This window comes from Cibotium barometz, chromosome 18, assembly GCF_041138505.1.
Source record: "Cibotium barometz isolate CiBa-2024 chromosome 18, ASM4113850v1, whole genome shotgun sequence".
Taxonomy (NCBI): Eukaryota; Viridiplantae; Streptophyta; class Polypodiopsida; order Cyatheales; family Cibotiaceae; genus Cibotium; species Cibotium barometz.
In genome coordinates, this window is record NC_141063.1 from 33,271,523 (window position 1) to 33,289,751 (window position 18,229).

The following is an 18,229-nucleotide window of genomic DNA, read 5'->3' on the forward strand; positions in this document are numbered from 1 at the left end:
GGGATGGCCATGTCATCATTGATGGCAAGGTGATCGCATAGGGATACGCAACCTATGAGACATGGATACAACTTGCAGTCTGGAACTGCAATGTAGCACTATGATCAAACCCAGGACAGATGGATGATGTGATCAAGAACAGGGACATTGTTTTCTTTACAGAGACACACCAAAGCCCTTAGAGGGGTCTGCCACATGTAACAAGATTCCAGTTGGAATCAGCTTTCAGACGGAGCACACGGAGAGCAGGTAGAGCTAGAGTATCGAGAGGAGGGGCCATTCTATTCAGAACAGAGCTTCAATTGAGGATTATCATTATCAACAAAGACCCACAGGCCCGTTTTATGTGGGTGAGATTTCAGCTGACAGAGGCCAGGACTATGTACATTGTTGTGTGTTACTTTCCACCAGACACCTCACATTATGCCATGAATACAAAGGAGATAGAGGATGGAGAGGAGATAGAGGAGGTGGAGGAGGTGGAGGAGAGGGAGGAGACCGGAGAAGCTACATCACCATACAGTGTTCTCTCAGATGAGATTACATAGTACCTCAAACTGGGAGAGGTCTTACTAGTGAGAGACTTCAATGCCAGGACAAGGAGTAGACAGTGCACTACATATGATTTTTAGGGAGATCCCATACAGATACCTATTCTAGATGACGAGGACTCTAGATCACGAAGGGTATCTGGTAGATACTAAGCCAGTCAAATACTATGGACGGGAGATTTTGGAGCTAGGATCATGCCACCGTCTCCTCATCTATAACGAGATGGAGAGATGGCCATAGTCAGGAGGACTTACATGCTTTCAACATGGAGGTGGAAGTAGCATAGTGGATTACATCCTAGGCTCCTTGGAAACAGCTTAGCTTAGACACGGTTTCTCAATATCTCCCATACCCATCGGAGCTGATCACACATACTTATCTTTCACCATGATAGCCACCCCTACCTCATCACCCACCTCCACCCATCACACTATTGTCCACTTCACTCATGACTGTGATCACATATACCAGGATACCCTTTACCATGGTCTACTTGACATGGATCCTGCAGCACCTTTGGAGATATTCACATCACAGCTGACTGATCTACTCCACTCCTCTGCCATTGCAAGCTTTCCTCATACCACCCATACCCCCTCTAAAGCTAAAGTAGGGATGATGCCCCATAATGGTTGGTATGATGATGAGTGTCATGAGACTCGTGCTCGCCTCAAACAACAAAAAGAACTAGGGGAGATCTCTGAGCGTGAAGCTCAAAGATTAAACCAAGCTTTGACTCGTTGGAAGAGGAGGAAAACACGTCAAACAATACTGGGAGTTGTACCAACTATTCTTGAGCATTAACTCGAAAGAGGCTTGGAGGCAGTTTCGTGAGCCATGACAGCCATCACTGATCCGACCACCTAACATTATTATACAAAGTCCCTCTACCATGTACTAGATCAACCCCTGTTACCCTCTCCACTCGATCCTTGACCCACCACCTCTACTTTTTTCACTTTGAGTATGGTGGAGAAAGCTCTTAAGAGGCTACATCATGGGAGATTAGCAGATCATACTGGGATACAAGGTGAGCAATTCTCTTATGCCTCTACCACGATAGCCCCTTTCCTTGCACGTCTCTTCAACAGGGCACTTGTAGATGGCTTTCCACACACATGGAGCATGAATATCACTACAGGACTCTCATGGTTAGCCATATTATGGCCAAGATATATGGATCAATACTTGAGACAGAGCTCAGCTCTCTACTCGGTCTTCGAGCTCCCTGGGTTCCGCAGTAACTTCTACACACTAAATCATATCTTCACCTTGAGGAGCATGATTGAGCAAGCCGAGTCACCAGAGCAAAGACTTTATTATTACTTTGTGGAATTCCGCAAAGCATTCAACACAGTGCCACATGATCATCTCCTACAGAGATTGCAAAGTCTTGGGGTGCCTTCAAATATGATCTGGGGGATCATTGCTTTATAAGAGAGGGTGACAGGACAAACCAGATGCCCAGGTGGTCTGTTAGAGGAGATACATAGTACTATGGTGGTGAAGCAGTACTATGGGGGTGAAGCAGGGCTGCCCACTCTCCCCTGACACTCTTTGTCTTGTACATAGATGAGGTCACGGACTCCATAGATAGAGGAGGAGGGAGTGTGCATCACTCTCAGGGGTTTTGGTCACTTTACTACTCCATGCAGATGAAATCATTCTAATATCTGACTCGCAGGAGGGACTGCAATGCCACATGGACGCCTTAGATGATTTTTGTACACAAAGAGGCCTTTCAATGAACCTTGGTAAAACCAAGGTCATTATCTTTCACACTTCCAGATGGGTTATGAAAGACACACTGATCACATATAGAGGCAATCAGGTGGAGGTGACAGAATCATATGTATACTTGGGTATTATCTTCACCAATAATGGGAGTCTTTTCTCCATGAGACATGCATCACAGGATAGGCTCACCCGAGGTTATGCTGCCCTTGTATTAATGGAGCGACAGTGTCATCAAGCTCACTTCCAAGATCCTCGCACACACCAAAGGATGGCTATTTGACACCTTAGTCACCCCAGCGATGATGTATGCAGCACCGGTATGGGCCCCTAACCTCTCCACATATGATTGGCGTTGGATGGAGAGACTGTAGATCCTCATGATCTTTAGGATGATTTGCAGCCAACCATTAGTACCACATGAGATCATCAGGGCAAATCTTGCAGTGCCCCCCATGATGGTAGAGGATCTATTTCATACCATAGCCTACATCAGACGCATCAAATCCATGGGTCTAGAGAGACTACCCCACTTGGCCATGGAGTCCTCAAGAGTATTGCCACAGAGGGACATCACCCATCATGGTATGCTGCAACAGATGAGTGGTTCTCAGCACATGGGCTCGTCATGGATAGATTACCACCCTTCCAGTATGATGATGACTCTTCATACTTTACACTCACTCGAGAGGAGAGGAATAGAGTTTTGAGAAAGGATTTGATCCAGATGCACACCAGGGAGACTTGGTCGGGTCCCCTTCCCACCAAGATGCAGTACTACAGAGATCATTTCCACAGAGGATGGATTTGTTAGACGACCAGACTACATGGATGTACACATGTCTCATCATGCTATGAGGGTGACTATTGGTGAGATCAGAGTTTCCTCTCACACTCTGGAGATTGAGGCAAGGAGAGTACCATGGACCCCTAGAGAGGATAGAGTATGCAAATTATGCCATAGAGAGGTAGATTTAGAGGAGCATTACGTATGCAAATGCCCTATATATTATGAGATTGGAGGGGGATACCACTGTTTGTTCAAAGGGGGTCTTGGCCCACTACGTCGGGTGATGGAGTATCTTGATCATAGTGCCTAGGCCTTTTCCTCCTTGAGCTACACCAACATAGAGAGAGGCTTCTACTAGTGCAGAGCCAAAGATCCTAGCCATAGATCACCATCTTCAAGGCTATCAGTGCACATCCCCCTCCCCCTTTATCATCTACCTGCCCGACAAGGGCTCACACTACAAAGAGCCTCGGAGATCAAAGCTACCAGGAGACTGCGACTACTCGGATGCAGACCACCAGTAATCCATCAGGCCTAGTCTGCCCAAATCCAGGAACGATAGCACAGAGCTATGGAGGAGAGAGTCTAGAGGCTACACCAGGGCACAACAGATGTGAGAGTCCTCCTCATGCCCCATGTATGATGTACTACACCCCACCATCTCCACTAGGTGGAATTAGTAGTATACCGCTTATCATGATTGTACATCTATAACATGCTAGGCAATGACTGCATAGTGAGCTTCATATGACTAGGATTAGCATTTCATTTTAGTTTTTCTTTCCATGATACCCAAGACATGGATGTGTCGTATACACATTTGTCTCATAGGCCAATCTGGCTTAATATATCTTCTCTCTCTCTCTCTCTCTCTCTCTCTCTCTCTCTCTCTCTCTCTCTCTCTCTCTCTCTCTCTGTGGGTTTCTCTCATCTCTCCTTCTCGCTCTTTCTCTCCTTTGAAATAAATTAATTAAAAAAGAAAAAGTTTTCTTTTACTTTTTTATGCTTTTTTTATGACATGGGGCAACGCATATGTTGCCACTTGGCACATGTAACCCTTTTTTTAAGGTGATGATATGGCACTTGGTGCCACATGGAAAGTGGATATGCGTTGCCATGTGGCACATGTAACCCTAATTTTTTTCCCATTTATTGGGTAATGATGTGGCACCCAATGCCATGTGGCAATGTGGGCTTGCATTGTCATGTGGCACACATAACCCTATTATTTTTTAAGTTTTTTGCCAAGTGATCACATGGCACCTCCATGTGGAAATATGGACCTACATTGTCATTTTTTCCCTTTTTCAGGGGGAGAGAGAGAGAGAGAGAGAGAGAGAGAGAGAGAGAGAGAGAGAGATCATTGGCTATTCTGTTGTGTATTTCCATGGGGCTTGGGATTTATCTGATTGGGAGAAACTCTTTTCACATGCACCTTTGAAAACAGGTTGTCAAACTGCACAACTTTTTATTGACTCATGGAAACACATCTGCTCCTTTCTGATTTGGGATGGCAGAGTTAGATACACAGGGAACTCACTAGGGGATGAAAATGTGTTTTGGAGTTTGTTGTTTAAAAAGGCACCCTATTATAAATTGGGTAGGAAAGCTTTGACAATGTACAAGAAAGGGGTCAGGCACATCAAGCAGCTAATTGATTCTGATGGCAAGTTTGTTTAATTCTTGACAGCTAAGAGAAGGTTCAGATTAGGCTGCAATTTCAGACTTGCTTGGAATGAACTATGTACATACACATTCAATCTGCAGATTCCACCTAATACCAATTTGTGGGAAAGGTTCAGAGACTGGCAGCTTCCAGGAGAGGCAGTTTCTTGGTGGAAGTCCACAACCTCACAGTTTTATCAGGTTCTCTTGGCACAACAGAATATATCAGAAAGATGCAATAAATTGTGGAGAATGCATAGATCTCAGGATTGGTGGATTGCCAGATTATCATCAATATGGAGCTTACCCTGTTCACATAAGCACAAAGTGTTTGTTTGGAGACTCTTAGCAGGTGCCCTGCCTACTGGGGAGTTGCTTCACAAGAAAAACATTGGCAATGGGAAATGTGCCCTCTGTGGGAAAATGGAAAACATTAAACATGTATTTTGGTACTGTAAACCAGTCAAAGAATGGTGGCAATGGATTTTGTCTCACATTCAACAGTGTATGCTGTTAAAATTACACAGTTTTCAGTAACCTTTGGTTTATGCCCTATGCCTACTGTTGCATTGCAGTTCTGTATGCAGTCAATAAGGATGTGGTTCTTATTCTATATCTGGAATGCTAGAAACTTTTGGTGCTTTGAAAAAGTTCAGCTTTGCAAGGTAACTGTTCCATGGAACATTATTAGAATTAAAGTGATGGAAGATTGTTACAGCATCACAAATGATCAGCTTAAAGCAGATTGTATGAGGATCATGACTCACCTATAACCCATGAGTCAGAGATGATAATGTAAATAGTAGAGTACATATTTCAAAAAAAAAAAAAAGAGAGAGAGAGAGAGAGTATGTGTGCATGTGTATGTGCATGCATGTGGAAATGTTCTCTAAGGAAAGGGGTGTTTCAAAATTTTAGGGGGTGAAAACTTAAATGATCTATGTGGGTAGTTTTTTTGAGAGAGGGGGGTTGTGTGTATGCATGTATGTGCATATGTTACCATGTGTAGAGAATGTACACGTGTGAGCATGAGTGTGTGTATGTGTTGTGTGCACGTAGGTGCATGTACGTGTTTTTAGTTTTTTGGTCATTTTTAGTTTTGTTTTGGGTTTCAAGTTTTTATCATTCACAGATATATCTGTATGTAATACAACTGATAGGAAGTGATGTGTTACATATGTACACGAGGATTTTATGGTTTTGGCTTTACTAGTGATGAAGACGAAGAGTTTCTTGCCCATCCACACAATAAAATCCTTGACATCACTATCATCGGGTTTGTTTGCTTGCTTGATTGAGTTTTGTCTTTAGTTAGCGAGTTAGTGTTACGGCATGGTGCACACGGGTGTTATGAGGTCATCGTTATCTTTTTTAGCCTTGGGGTTGCTTTTTAGTGGTGCCATGAAAGTGTATGCACGAAACTCTTTGGGGTTTGGCACCATGGGTGGCTCTTCTTTAATGGGAATAGGGATGGGCAAGGCCACTGCACATGGGCAAGGTACTGCCTTTGGCTACTTGGCATTCACACAGTCCTCTGACTTCTTTCAAGGTGGTGTCGGCACATGAGTTGAGGTGGAACTCACTGCCCTCCATTCCTGTTGCTTAAGCTTTGGGGTTGGTGTCGGAAGCATGTCTTTTCTCCACTCCATATTTGGTCTGACGTTGTTTAATGGCGTGGTTGCAGAGGCTTGTGGTGCAAGTTTTCTTGACTTCAAGACCCAAATCTAGGGGTTCCCTTCGTAGAAGCCTTGCACTTCTAGCATCTTGGTTGGGAAAAAATGGAATATTAGCTACTGGCCTTGAACTAGCATTCAAGTCTGCTTCTTGACTCTCTTTGGCTTTGGAGATTGGGGTGCGGTCTGTGAAGTTTCTAGGATCCACATGAAAGGGTTTTCATCGTAGAAGCCTTGAGTTTCTAACATCTTGAAGGGGATCCAGTGGGGGTTGGGTAAAAGTCTATTGCAAATGGCTCCCACTTAGCAGATCTCCGGTCATGGGAAGACTTTTAGTGGCTAAATGGTGGCTGCCAAATCTTTTCTTGGGCATCGTGCTTTCTTTGGCTAGCCAAGGTACTCTTGGGTACCCACTCCTTCTTCATGACCTCCCTGGAAGGTTGTCGAGGTTGAGGTTTGGGGGTGGTATTCATTTTTGTTGGTGAGGTTTTGGATCTCCATAATGGTTTGAGGGAGTGGTCGATGTGGCGAGGTGAGAGGAGTGTTAAGTGTTAGGGGTTGCCTGAGGTGATGGCTTGTAAGTGGAGGGAAAACTTACAAGACATAGTTTAGTTCTATTATAAAAGTTAGCTTCAAAACAATCACAACAGTCATAGATTAAAAATTGTTTACTACGGTAATGGTTGCTCTGGTGGGTGGGTTAATAAGGTCAATTTTTCCCAAGACAATGCATTGTGGCTAGCGCTAGTGTCATCTAAGGGGGGCCATGTAGCTAGGTGGTTTTCCTGGAAGAACTCTAGCTCAAGGCAAGCGAGTTCCACCACTAGTTCCATTTCAAATATGTCGAGCACAAACATGGATGTGATTTTGGCACTATCCGATTGTGGAAAGGGGATCATATTCTTGGTCCTCATCTTCACTATCCAAACATCTTGTTACAAGCTCTATAGATATCAATTGACATGGGTCCAAGGAGTCGTGTCAGACTCATTGGCAAGAATGCTTCCACCCCTAGGATGAGTCTTCCATGTTTTCAAGTTTATTTTCAAGGATTGGTCACCTTTACGTATATAAATGTGATTGGTTTCCCAATCGTTAGAACCAGTGTTGTGTCTCTCATGTAAGGCTTTCCAAGGATCATGGTGCATGATCCTCTTCTCTAAAAATTCCATCACCATGAGAATGTGTGGTGAAAGCTTAGCTTGAACATCTTAATCTATGATGCAAGCTTGACCACGAAGCATGTGTCTATGAGAGTGGTGGGCTTCGCTTGGTGAGCATCAACTCTTATGGAGGGAATCACCTCCAGTAAAATACCTTCCAAAACTTTCCTACATAGGAATTGGTCGTTATGCTAACAGTAGCACTACCATCAAAGATTGTAGAGACTGTCATGCCTTTATAAACGACAGGTAACATGGTTCTCATTTCGTTGCTTTTCATGGGCACTTTTAGTTGTCCTTTTGTCTTAGGTATGGACAAAGAGCTCTTGATGTAGCATGGCTCATCCTCCACCTTCAGGTTCAGGAGTGTGGGCTCTTCAATTCCCAATCATCTAGTCAGATAAGTCTCTCCAAAGTTAAGTATTTCTGAGACTCGGACTTCCTATGTCCCTCATACAATATGAATGTGATTTTTGAGGGAGCTTGGTGGAGGGAGATTTTCTTGGCTGTCCTCTCTCTACTTAAACAATCTCTCTCTAACTATTGCCACCACCATCTCCGCCCACCACCACCAGCCTAGTCCAGCCCACACCACCCTCTCTCTCCTTTCTCCCAGCCTCTTCCCTCCCTTTCACTCTCCCTCTCACTCTCTCTATCCTTGTCTCTCTTTGATAACTCTCTATATCCTCCCCATGTCACTCTCTCTATCCGTCTCTTTTCTCACTCTCTCTGTCCTTCCTATCTCACTCTCTCTATTCTTCTCTTTGCTAACTTTCTCTATCCTTCGCTCTCTTTTGTATCTCTTTGTATCCTCCCTCCTCTCTCTGTCCTTCAATTCCCTCTCCCTCCCTCCCTTGCACTCTCCCACCCTCCCTCTCTCTCCTCTCTCTCCCTTGCACTCTCCCTCTCTCTCCTCTCTCTCCCTTTCACTCTCTCCTCTCCCTCCCTTTCACTCTCCCACCCTCCCTCTCTCTCCTCTCTACCCCCTTCCTGCTCTCTCTCTCCTTGTCCCATCACCGCCCAGCCTTGACCACCCTCTCTCTCCTCCCACCCTCTTACCTCCCCCTCTTCTCTCTCTTCCCTCCCTTTCACTCTCCCACCCTCCCTCTCTCTCCTCTCCCTCCGTCCCTTTCACCCTCCGTCTCTCTCCCTCCCTTTAACTCTCCCACCCTCCCTCTCTCTCCTCTCCATCCTCTCTCTCTCTCTCTCTCTCTCTCTCCCCTCTTTTCACTCTCCCACCCTCCCTATGCATAATCTCTTCTTCCACCTCGTTTCTCTCTCTATCCCTCATCTTCACATGTATTTGCATAGCATTGCATGTGAGTTTATTTTCTACATTTGTATTGTTGCGTTTGCATGACATGGGATGCTTTTTATTATCCAATTGCATGTCAATGCATGTATGTGCCATTATAATATATTGCATTCCATAGCATGACATTGCATCTGGATGTTATTACATGTGCATGTCATTGCATGGTACTCCATGCCCTTTGCATAGTGTTACATGTCATTACATGCCTTTATTATCCAATTGCATGTCAATGCATGTATGTGCCATTACAATACATTGCATTGCATGGCATGGATTGCATCTAGATGTTATTACATGTGTATGTCATTGCATGGTACTCCATGCCCTTTGCATAGTGTTGCATGTCATTGCATGCCTCTACATGTGATTTTATATCATTTAAAGCCTTTGCATGTGATTTTATATCATTTAAAGCCTTTGCATGTGACAGCATATCAGTACATGTGACAACATATCAGTACATGTGAGTACAATTAACAAGGTGAATAATTTAAAGAATTATACATACAAGATAACTTCATCTAAAGCCTTTGCATGTGATGGCATATCAATACATCGGAGTACACTTAACAAGGTGAATAATTTAAAGAATTATACATACAAGATAATTTCATTCTAGGAAAGATATCTACTATGCCTTGAAGTAATGAAGAATGTAAATTTATTTAGGTCAATAATTTTGTAATTATGATTGAGATCATGGCCTAATTATTTGAGAGGAAGAGGGAGTGAGAGAGATAAGAACATGACGACATTACATGTTTAGGATCAAAAATACCACTTTTAATTACAAATAAAACCAAGTTCATTCACATATACCTTCCAAATATAACTCTTCTATCATAACTGTTATTTAAAACATATAATAAACAGAGAATTTGAAATAACTAATCAAAACAACAACAAACTAAAAATTTACCAAGGCAATTAATACAAAAGACAAGGTGATCTCTATAGTTGAGACCACTTTATTCCAAAAAAGGTTATTACATGGTCTACTGCAATCTAACATTGTTTAAAATTAAAAACATACCATAACTACCTATGGATCCTACACCTATACACTTTTTTGGGCTACTCTATTCTTTAAATCCTCCCATAGGGGCTCCTCCGTCTCTTCGGCAATATATTCGTAACTTCGCCAAGTGCTGATGGCACTTCTAATCGTCATGTTCCACACAAACCAATCTCTAGAATCATTAGAATCATCCGCTAGCATCTTCGTCCAAAGATTGCGAGCCTCTATCATGTACCTACGGATCCTACACCTATACAATTTTTTGGGCTACTCTATTCTTTAACTTCTCCCGACGAGGGGCTCCTCCGTCTCTTCGCCAATATACCCATAACTTCACCAAGTGCTGATAGCGCTTCTAATCTTCATGTTCCATAAAAGAAAATCTCCAGAATCAATAGGCTCATCTGCTAGCATCTTCATCCAAATATTGTGAGCCTCTGTCCCGATTCTCAGATGTTCTGTCGCATCCCCACCTGTTTTGTTGCATAAATATTTGTAAACCCTTTCTGAGTTTCCTTCAAAGTATAGCTAGGGCCATTAGAAGAAGCTAGTAGAGATGAACAAAGGTTAGTTGATGGTGGTGAGAGTTATAAGGAAGAGAACGATAGTGAGGGAGAGAAATACAATGAGACGAAGAGGGAGGCAACAAGATTTGGAAGTGATAATTAGAGTAAGAGGCAGGTTATAGATACACAAAGCAAAAAATAAAAAGGAACTTTGCATGGTTATCCACTAAATTTAGAAAAGTAGATGCATGGCTTTTCCCTAAATTTAGAAAAGTACATGCATGGCTTTTCCCTAAAATTAGAAAAGTAGATGCATGGCTATCCCCTTTATTTAAAAAAGTAGATGAATGGAATGAACATATTCAAGCCATTGACATATAACCATAAAACATTTTTAAAAAAAAAGTAAATAGTCCTTGCTAGAGAATTGAGGCAAAGGACATTTTATGATTGCAACATGAAGGATCTTTTCAAAACTACAATACAATGTCATCAACAGTATTAGGTCCTTTTCACATTATTCTCCTACTGCTGTGCTACTGAACATTCTCATTAGGTCCTCCTTTTTTAGAGTGGGTTGAAGTATAAACATATTATGGTTTGCATCTAACCCAAAGAAACGCAAATATAAAAAATAAAGGTGCTTGCATGCACAATATGGTCGTCCACCAACACCACCTACCTTGATTTGAAAATCGAGACATGTGCATGATGGATTTTTTCCCATAGTCACCTGGTATTTTTCATTACATACTAGTGATTCCTCATTCTCAATTATAAACACTTCTATCTGCCCGACCTTAATGACCAAATGCTCAAAGAGTGTAGCTATGCTTGAAATTGCCAAATCTATTCTCTTGGCTACCATATCTGATATGCCACTTATGTACCTTGTTGACCGTTGGCCTACATCATTTGCTTCCTGACGTTGTCCCTTTTGCAACACAAACCCACTAGCATCCGATGCCTAGATCTCATCCACAGTCAGGTTTGTACCTTGTCCCACTGGCCAAACAACTAGGGCTCTAGCATGTGATTGACAGATGGTGCTACATACTCTCCAAGTATGATCAACACTGCTATTACAAAACCACATGAATTGACACCTTTGCCCCCCAAACCATTCTCTCAAACCATAGAAAGAAGGAGCTGGAACACCTTGCTCTCGCAGTTCTGGATGCTCTTTTGCACTTGCCATCTTGGCCACCTAACCATCATTGGCAAGTCACCTTGCTGTGTAGAGATGTTTGACATATAGTCTACATTAAATCGTGTATGAATTTCCTACACCTTTGCTTTACTTGTCTCTCCCTCAGCATTGTGTTGACCACCTGTATCTAAAAGAATAGTGGGTGGAAAGTTTAATCTCCTACCTTGTTTCTTGCGTGACATACTCTAGACGATGTGATGAGTTATCTTCCTCAAGATTTATAACTGTGGGTTTTGACGCCGGCTACTAACAGTAATGTTATCACCAAAAAAGTTTGGTTGCACGTGCATTGGTGTGCCACTCAGTGCTTCCTCCACCAATCTGCTAGTGCTTGACGGACTTGGAGCTTTTGATGTTCTGGCCTTCTCCATCAACTTTGTTATTGTAGGGCCTGCTCCGTGATATTTACCTTGCATGAATGCATGCTTCTTTGTGGATTTCAAGAGGGCATTAGCAAGGTCTGAAACATCTGCATCATATAAAGAGATGGTTCCTCTGAAACCCTCTCATGCTAACTAACTTGCATGTTTCGTTTCTGCTAGATTGGTGGTCGGCATGTGCGGCACACTAGCATCGTCGACATCCTATAATAGGATATTAAGTTAATTACAAGCTCCAACTGCATTCTATAACTAAATAGTTACGTTGACAATTCAGATTCAAAATACAAGCTATTCTTTTCAAAAACCAGGAAAGTAATACTTACCCCTACAAGATGTTTCCTTCAATGGGGATATCTAGTATGCCACCAACTAAGCCAATAATCCATGGCTGGCAAGTTTGTATCAGAGTGACTTTACCGTTCATCCACCACCACGATCTAATGTGTTTGTATTTTAAAAGTGTCTCTTCCTCACTCAATGCACAATGCCACTAACGACATAGTTACTTGTGCTCTTCGTGAAAATTTGTACTACTGTATGGATGTTCAAGCTTTGTTCCCAATGAAAAAGACATGAACGCTCATGATCTTCCAATATATTCTCTCGTCCACTATTATAGACTGTCCTAACTACCCTCGAGTTGGCTTTTGGCCTCATCAGCCCCACCATGAAGCCAAAAAAATCTAGCTTGGAAAAGCCTTTTTGGACCACAACATTGTTAATCATCTCCCAGAAAAGCACTTGTGCCACTGTGTCCTCCTCTTTCATTTCGCAAGTTACAATTGTCATGAGCTCAGGCTACATGCCATCATATGATAATTGGAAAAGTACTAAAGACAAGATCAATTTTTTTAAGAGCTGTTTACAAGACCAAACTGTACCTTGGGTGGATCATATTCATGTGCAGCCATTGTTGTCCACCCTTGCACATGCCTAACGTGATCAAAACAAACCCAAGCCTTCCTCAAATCTCTGTCTCCTGTTTGATGCATACGGTTCACCAACTCTAAACCCGATGCAGGTCCTGTGGTTGACATTTTAAACACATAACACCGGTCTGACTCATCCAAAGCTTTCCCAAGAAAACTACTACCATGGAAGAACTCAAAAGGCGCATGGTCTCTTCAATTCTAGGATACGTGACTCTGCTCCTTGCACTGAACCGTTGATCCTAGAAGCACACACCATCCTCCTGAATCTACAAGAGAAATTGCAGAGCTTAACAAACTATGTAAATGTTCATTCACAAGAATTACCAAACAATTAAAATAAATATGAAATGAACATTACCTTTGACATTGAATTAGGGGATGCATGTGTTCCAATAAAAGTGACAACTCCATGTTGATAATATTTGATTCATTCTTTGTATGCTTCCAGACAACTGCTGCATCCAATTATACGAGCAGTTTGGTGATATCTATTTGTACCTTAGACCACTTGTAGCCACCTTTGAAACTGCCACTTACACAAGTTCTCTTATCTTTTGCAATGCTTGCCTTGATGTGCCCCTTTGCACCTCATGCAAATGTTTCCCTTGATGTATCATCAATCTCGACATATGTGGATCAGTAGGCATACACAATAGTACACCGTAGCACCACACATTCTTCTACATACAAGTTTGTTCTTAGAGTAGAAACAAGCTAGTGATCCATATCCATCCATTGTTAAGCCCTGAGAGGGAAGTTTCTATGTGAGCCCTGAGAGGGAAGTTTCTATCCATTGTTAAGCCCTGAGAGGGAAGTTTCTATGTGAGCTTGCCTACTATGTGAAAAATTACAAAGTTTCAATAAATACTCTTATAAACTAAAGTTTATTGAAATTAAGCTAAAACAATAAGCTTACCAATCCATGATGTTGTATTCAGTGTGACGTTCATAGTTCTGCTTCCACACAAGGCATAAGTGCACTCAAATAAGCCTCCACAAGAACTCTTTCGTACAACTCCAGGAAACTTCACATGACTCTCCGCAGGTTCCACCCAATAATGGCCATCATGTGCTTTGCTCCATTCTTTACATTGGAGAGACTGAAGGATCACGTACATTCGACAACTCAAAAGCCACATTACCATTATAGATTTGAGGAATCTCTTCTACTTTCTCAATATGTGTGCTTGCTAATAACAATCTACGAAGAACACTAGCATGAGATTCCTCAGACAATAAGTATTTGACCACACTCTTCTGAAGTGGTGTACCTATGGAAGAATCTCCTATTGTAAGATCAATAATGACTTCTTGTTTTGGGGTGCTTGTTGTAGTGTTGCTTGACTCTCCTTTTATTGGAATAACAAGGTTCTCTCTAGCGGGTCTAGCTAACTTGATAGGTATAAGATGATCTACACCATCATTTTGTGGTTTGATTGCAAAAACTTTCAACCCAGAGTGAGGATATAATATTCCATCAAAATCATCAGCTTTAGTAATATAAAAATGACCCTGTACAGTTCTAACAATAGAATCACTCTCCAAACCTCCCACAAAAATGTGAAAAGAAGTGTTCTCCATGGCAAGAAAAGCTCTCAGAAAACTAGCTCACATACACACAGCAAACTGATGACAACGAATTCAAAATCTAAACACTAATTCTATACATATTAGAAATAAAATTTAAAAATTATAATCATTTTTTAAAAATAATCATTATAAATAATGTCATTAATACATAAAATCTAAAATTCATTTTCAATAATTATACTATATAATTAATGCTCTTATATAATGATTATTCCATAACTAACTCTCATATAATGATTTCATAACCTTTATATGTCTTCTGTGATCCCAATTTAAGCTGTAATCTTCTTGCCATCCCATTTTATGATTCCATCCATTTTTATTTCAAGTCAAGAGTATAGTTCTTACTTAAGCAATTGATTTTAACCCCAAGTAAAGATGTGCTTGGAAAGAGTGGGTAGTTTAGGCACAACTTCCTAGCATAAGAGAATGCCAAGTCAATGTGACATGAGAACAAGGCTCTTCTATCACCCCATGGAGTCGATGTTGGAGAATAGCATCGTACGTGTGACTGATAAATTAATTGATCATGAGAATATATATATATATATATATATATATATATATATATATATATATATATATATATATTAAAGTGTACCATGACCCACTAAGGGCGACCGTCGCCCTTAATTGGTGGGGGGGTTGTAGGGCGACCGTTGCCCTTAGTGGGTGGGGGCGGGGGGTCGCCCTTAGTGGGTGACCCCCACCCACTACTATGGGCGACGGTCACCCTTCACCCACTAAGGGCGATGGTCGCCCTTAAGTGGGTGGGGGCAGGGGTTCGCCCCCACAACCGTCGACCTTAGTGGGTGGGGGCGGGGGGTCGCCCTTAGTGGGTGACCCCCCGCACCCACTAAGGGGGTGACGGTTGCCCTTAAGTGGGTGGGGGGTTTCCAAGGGCAATCGTCACCCTTAGTTGGCGACCCCCCTCCCCCCCACCAACTAAGGGCGCCCTTAGTTGGTGGGGGTGTCCCACCCCCCCACTAAGGGTAATTGTTGCCCTAAGTGGGAGGCGCACGCATCTTCCCCCCCATTAAATGCTTAACATGCCCCCCCTACGTGGCAACCCTCTCTCTCCCCCTCTCTCTCCCCCCTGCGAACACGGCAGCTCTCTACCTCCTCCCCCTAAAGCAAAATGCGGCAGCCCACCACCCCCCCCACTAAAGCAAAATGCGGCAACCCTCCCCCTGCACAACAAACGCGACAGTCCTCTCCCACATCCCCTAAAGTAGAACGTGGCAACCACTCCCTTCCCCCTAAAGCAAAACGCAACAGACTTCCTCCCTCCCCCCTCCCTCCTAAAAGCAAAACGTCCCCTCTCCTCCCTAAAAGCAAAACGCTCCCCTCTCCCCCATAAAACGATAGCCCCCTCTCCTTCTCTCTCACAAACGATCTCCCTCCCTATACCTAAAAGGATAGCCCTCTCCCACTCCCTCTCCGTCTCCCTCTCTCTCTCACACACTCTCTTTCTCTCTCTCACGAAATTCCACTTCTCTCTCTCTCTCTCTCTCTCTCTCTCTCTCTCTCTCTCTCTCTCTCTCTCTCTATTCCTTTTCCTCTCCTCTCTTTTCTTCATTGTTTCTTCTCTCTCCTCTCTTCTTCTTTGTTTCTTCCTTCTTTCTCCTCTTTCAAAACCCTAACTTTGTTAATTTAATCTTTTTTCTCTCTATTTATATCTCTTGCTTTATTTATATCTATTGCTTTTTTGCTCTTTTTTAATCTTTTGCTTTTTTATATCTCTCGCTTTATTTATATCTATTGCTTTTTTGCTCTTTTGCTTTCTTATATCTTTTTCTTCCTTGTTGAATCTATTTCTTCTTGTGCTACTTGTTCGTCCTCATGGCGTCTCAATCCCCAATTCCAAAGAGGGACACAAGTGTCCTTGATGTTCAATGATACCAAGGTAGCTACTGGGACCGTTTGCATGTAGACCCTACTGCGGATATTGTCCATGGAATTGGTTTACCTCTTGGTCATGTTGGCATGCCGATATAGTAGATGTTGAAGTGGGAGAAGTTCCTCTTCCTTTTCCCCTCGAAGATGGTAATATTGACAAGTTAAATCAAACCAAAGGATACATCATTGTGTGGCCAGCCAGAGATTATGTAAGTCTTATTTTATCTCTCTCCACCTTTCTAATTATGCTGTTTTTTTTTAGAGCAATCTTTCTTGTATATGTCGATGTGTTTAGATTGTTGCAAACGCATCAAAGGAAACCCCACATCCAAAGCATGCAAAACACATAAAGAGCACACCTTCCAAACAAGTAAGCTAAGAAGTGACAAGTACCAAGAAGAGGAAGAAAGTGTAAGAGGAAGAGGAAGAAAGTGTAAGAGGAAGATGATGATTACAGTTCTCCTCGAAGGAATCCAAGTTGAGTTTCTAAGTCTTCGAAGAAAGGTGATTCTTTAAACACCATTAAAGAAACTAAGGAAGTAGGATAGGTAGACGAGGCAATTGAAAAAGAAGGCAATAATGAAGAGGGCTTCACGGTGGGCTTCACGGTGACTTATGCAACTTGCTTGCGATTAGAACTCCTACAAGACAATCCTAACAGAGTGAAGGTAAGTGTTAACCACATTTTATCATATCTTACATAAGGTATCTTTTGGATTACCAAGCATAACATATGTGTGTGTGTGTGTGTGTGTGTGTGTGTGTGTGTGTGTGTGTGTGTGCATTGCAGGTGGTGAAATCCACTCCTTTGCCACCTATTCCTCCCTTGTGCAGACTTGTGCCTAACCCCTCTATACGAAGAGTGCAGTTTAGGTATAAGAAGCTGGCAAGGGAATTTTAGACGAATGGCTATGTTGCCGCGATAGATGTAGGTTCATTTTCTCCATCTCTTTATCCCATAATGCTGTTAGAGAAGTGACTCTCAAGATGATGTTATTGCATGAGATGATGTCTAGCAATTGAAAAACAAGGAGTTCGAGAATATGACCAAAGGCACTGAGTGGAAATTCATGAGCAACAAGATTTTGTATGTGTGAGACGGCAATCATCGAGTTGTGGCATGGATAGAGAAGATTAATAAATGTGAGTTCACTTAAATTGCCTACTTTTTTGAATGTGGTCTTTTGTTTTATAAAATAGTTTTGGGACTAGTTAGATTTGCACTATCTAATCGTAGCATTTAAGAATGTCACATCAAGACATCCTTGTGTTGACGCTATCCTTATTGAATTCAATGAGGATAGCGAGGGGGAGGTTCTCACAGTGATAGCTCGCTTAAATAGGTAAGAGAATATATGTTTTAAGACTCTTTGAATTAGCAATATATTTGACATACTATGTTTCAATCTTTCATCATAACCTTAAATTTTGTTGCCATCATAGAATGAATGAAGTGGGCTATGTTTCTTATTCCCTTGTGGACAAAGTGTGCCTCATTAGGGCGCTTGGGCTGGCAAACAAAGAAACAATTATGAAGCACACTAGAGAGATGAATAAGGCATGGATGGACAAGCATGCCTCGACGCAGAAAAAGAATGGCCACCCATCTTGGTATAACTGCGAGCTTTCGAAACTTTTCCAAATAGTATTCTAAGTAAACCTTCAATATTTAGATGCTTGCAATATATGATTAACATTTGCATATTATCTCTACTAATTTTGTAAATTGTGAATAATAGGATGAGTACCTCGCAGCCACCCGAGATATTGACCCCCTAGTAGATAGTTTGCATATACAT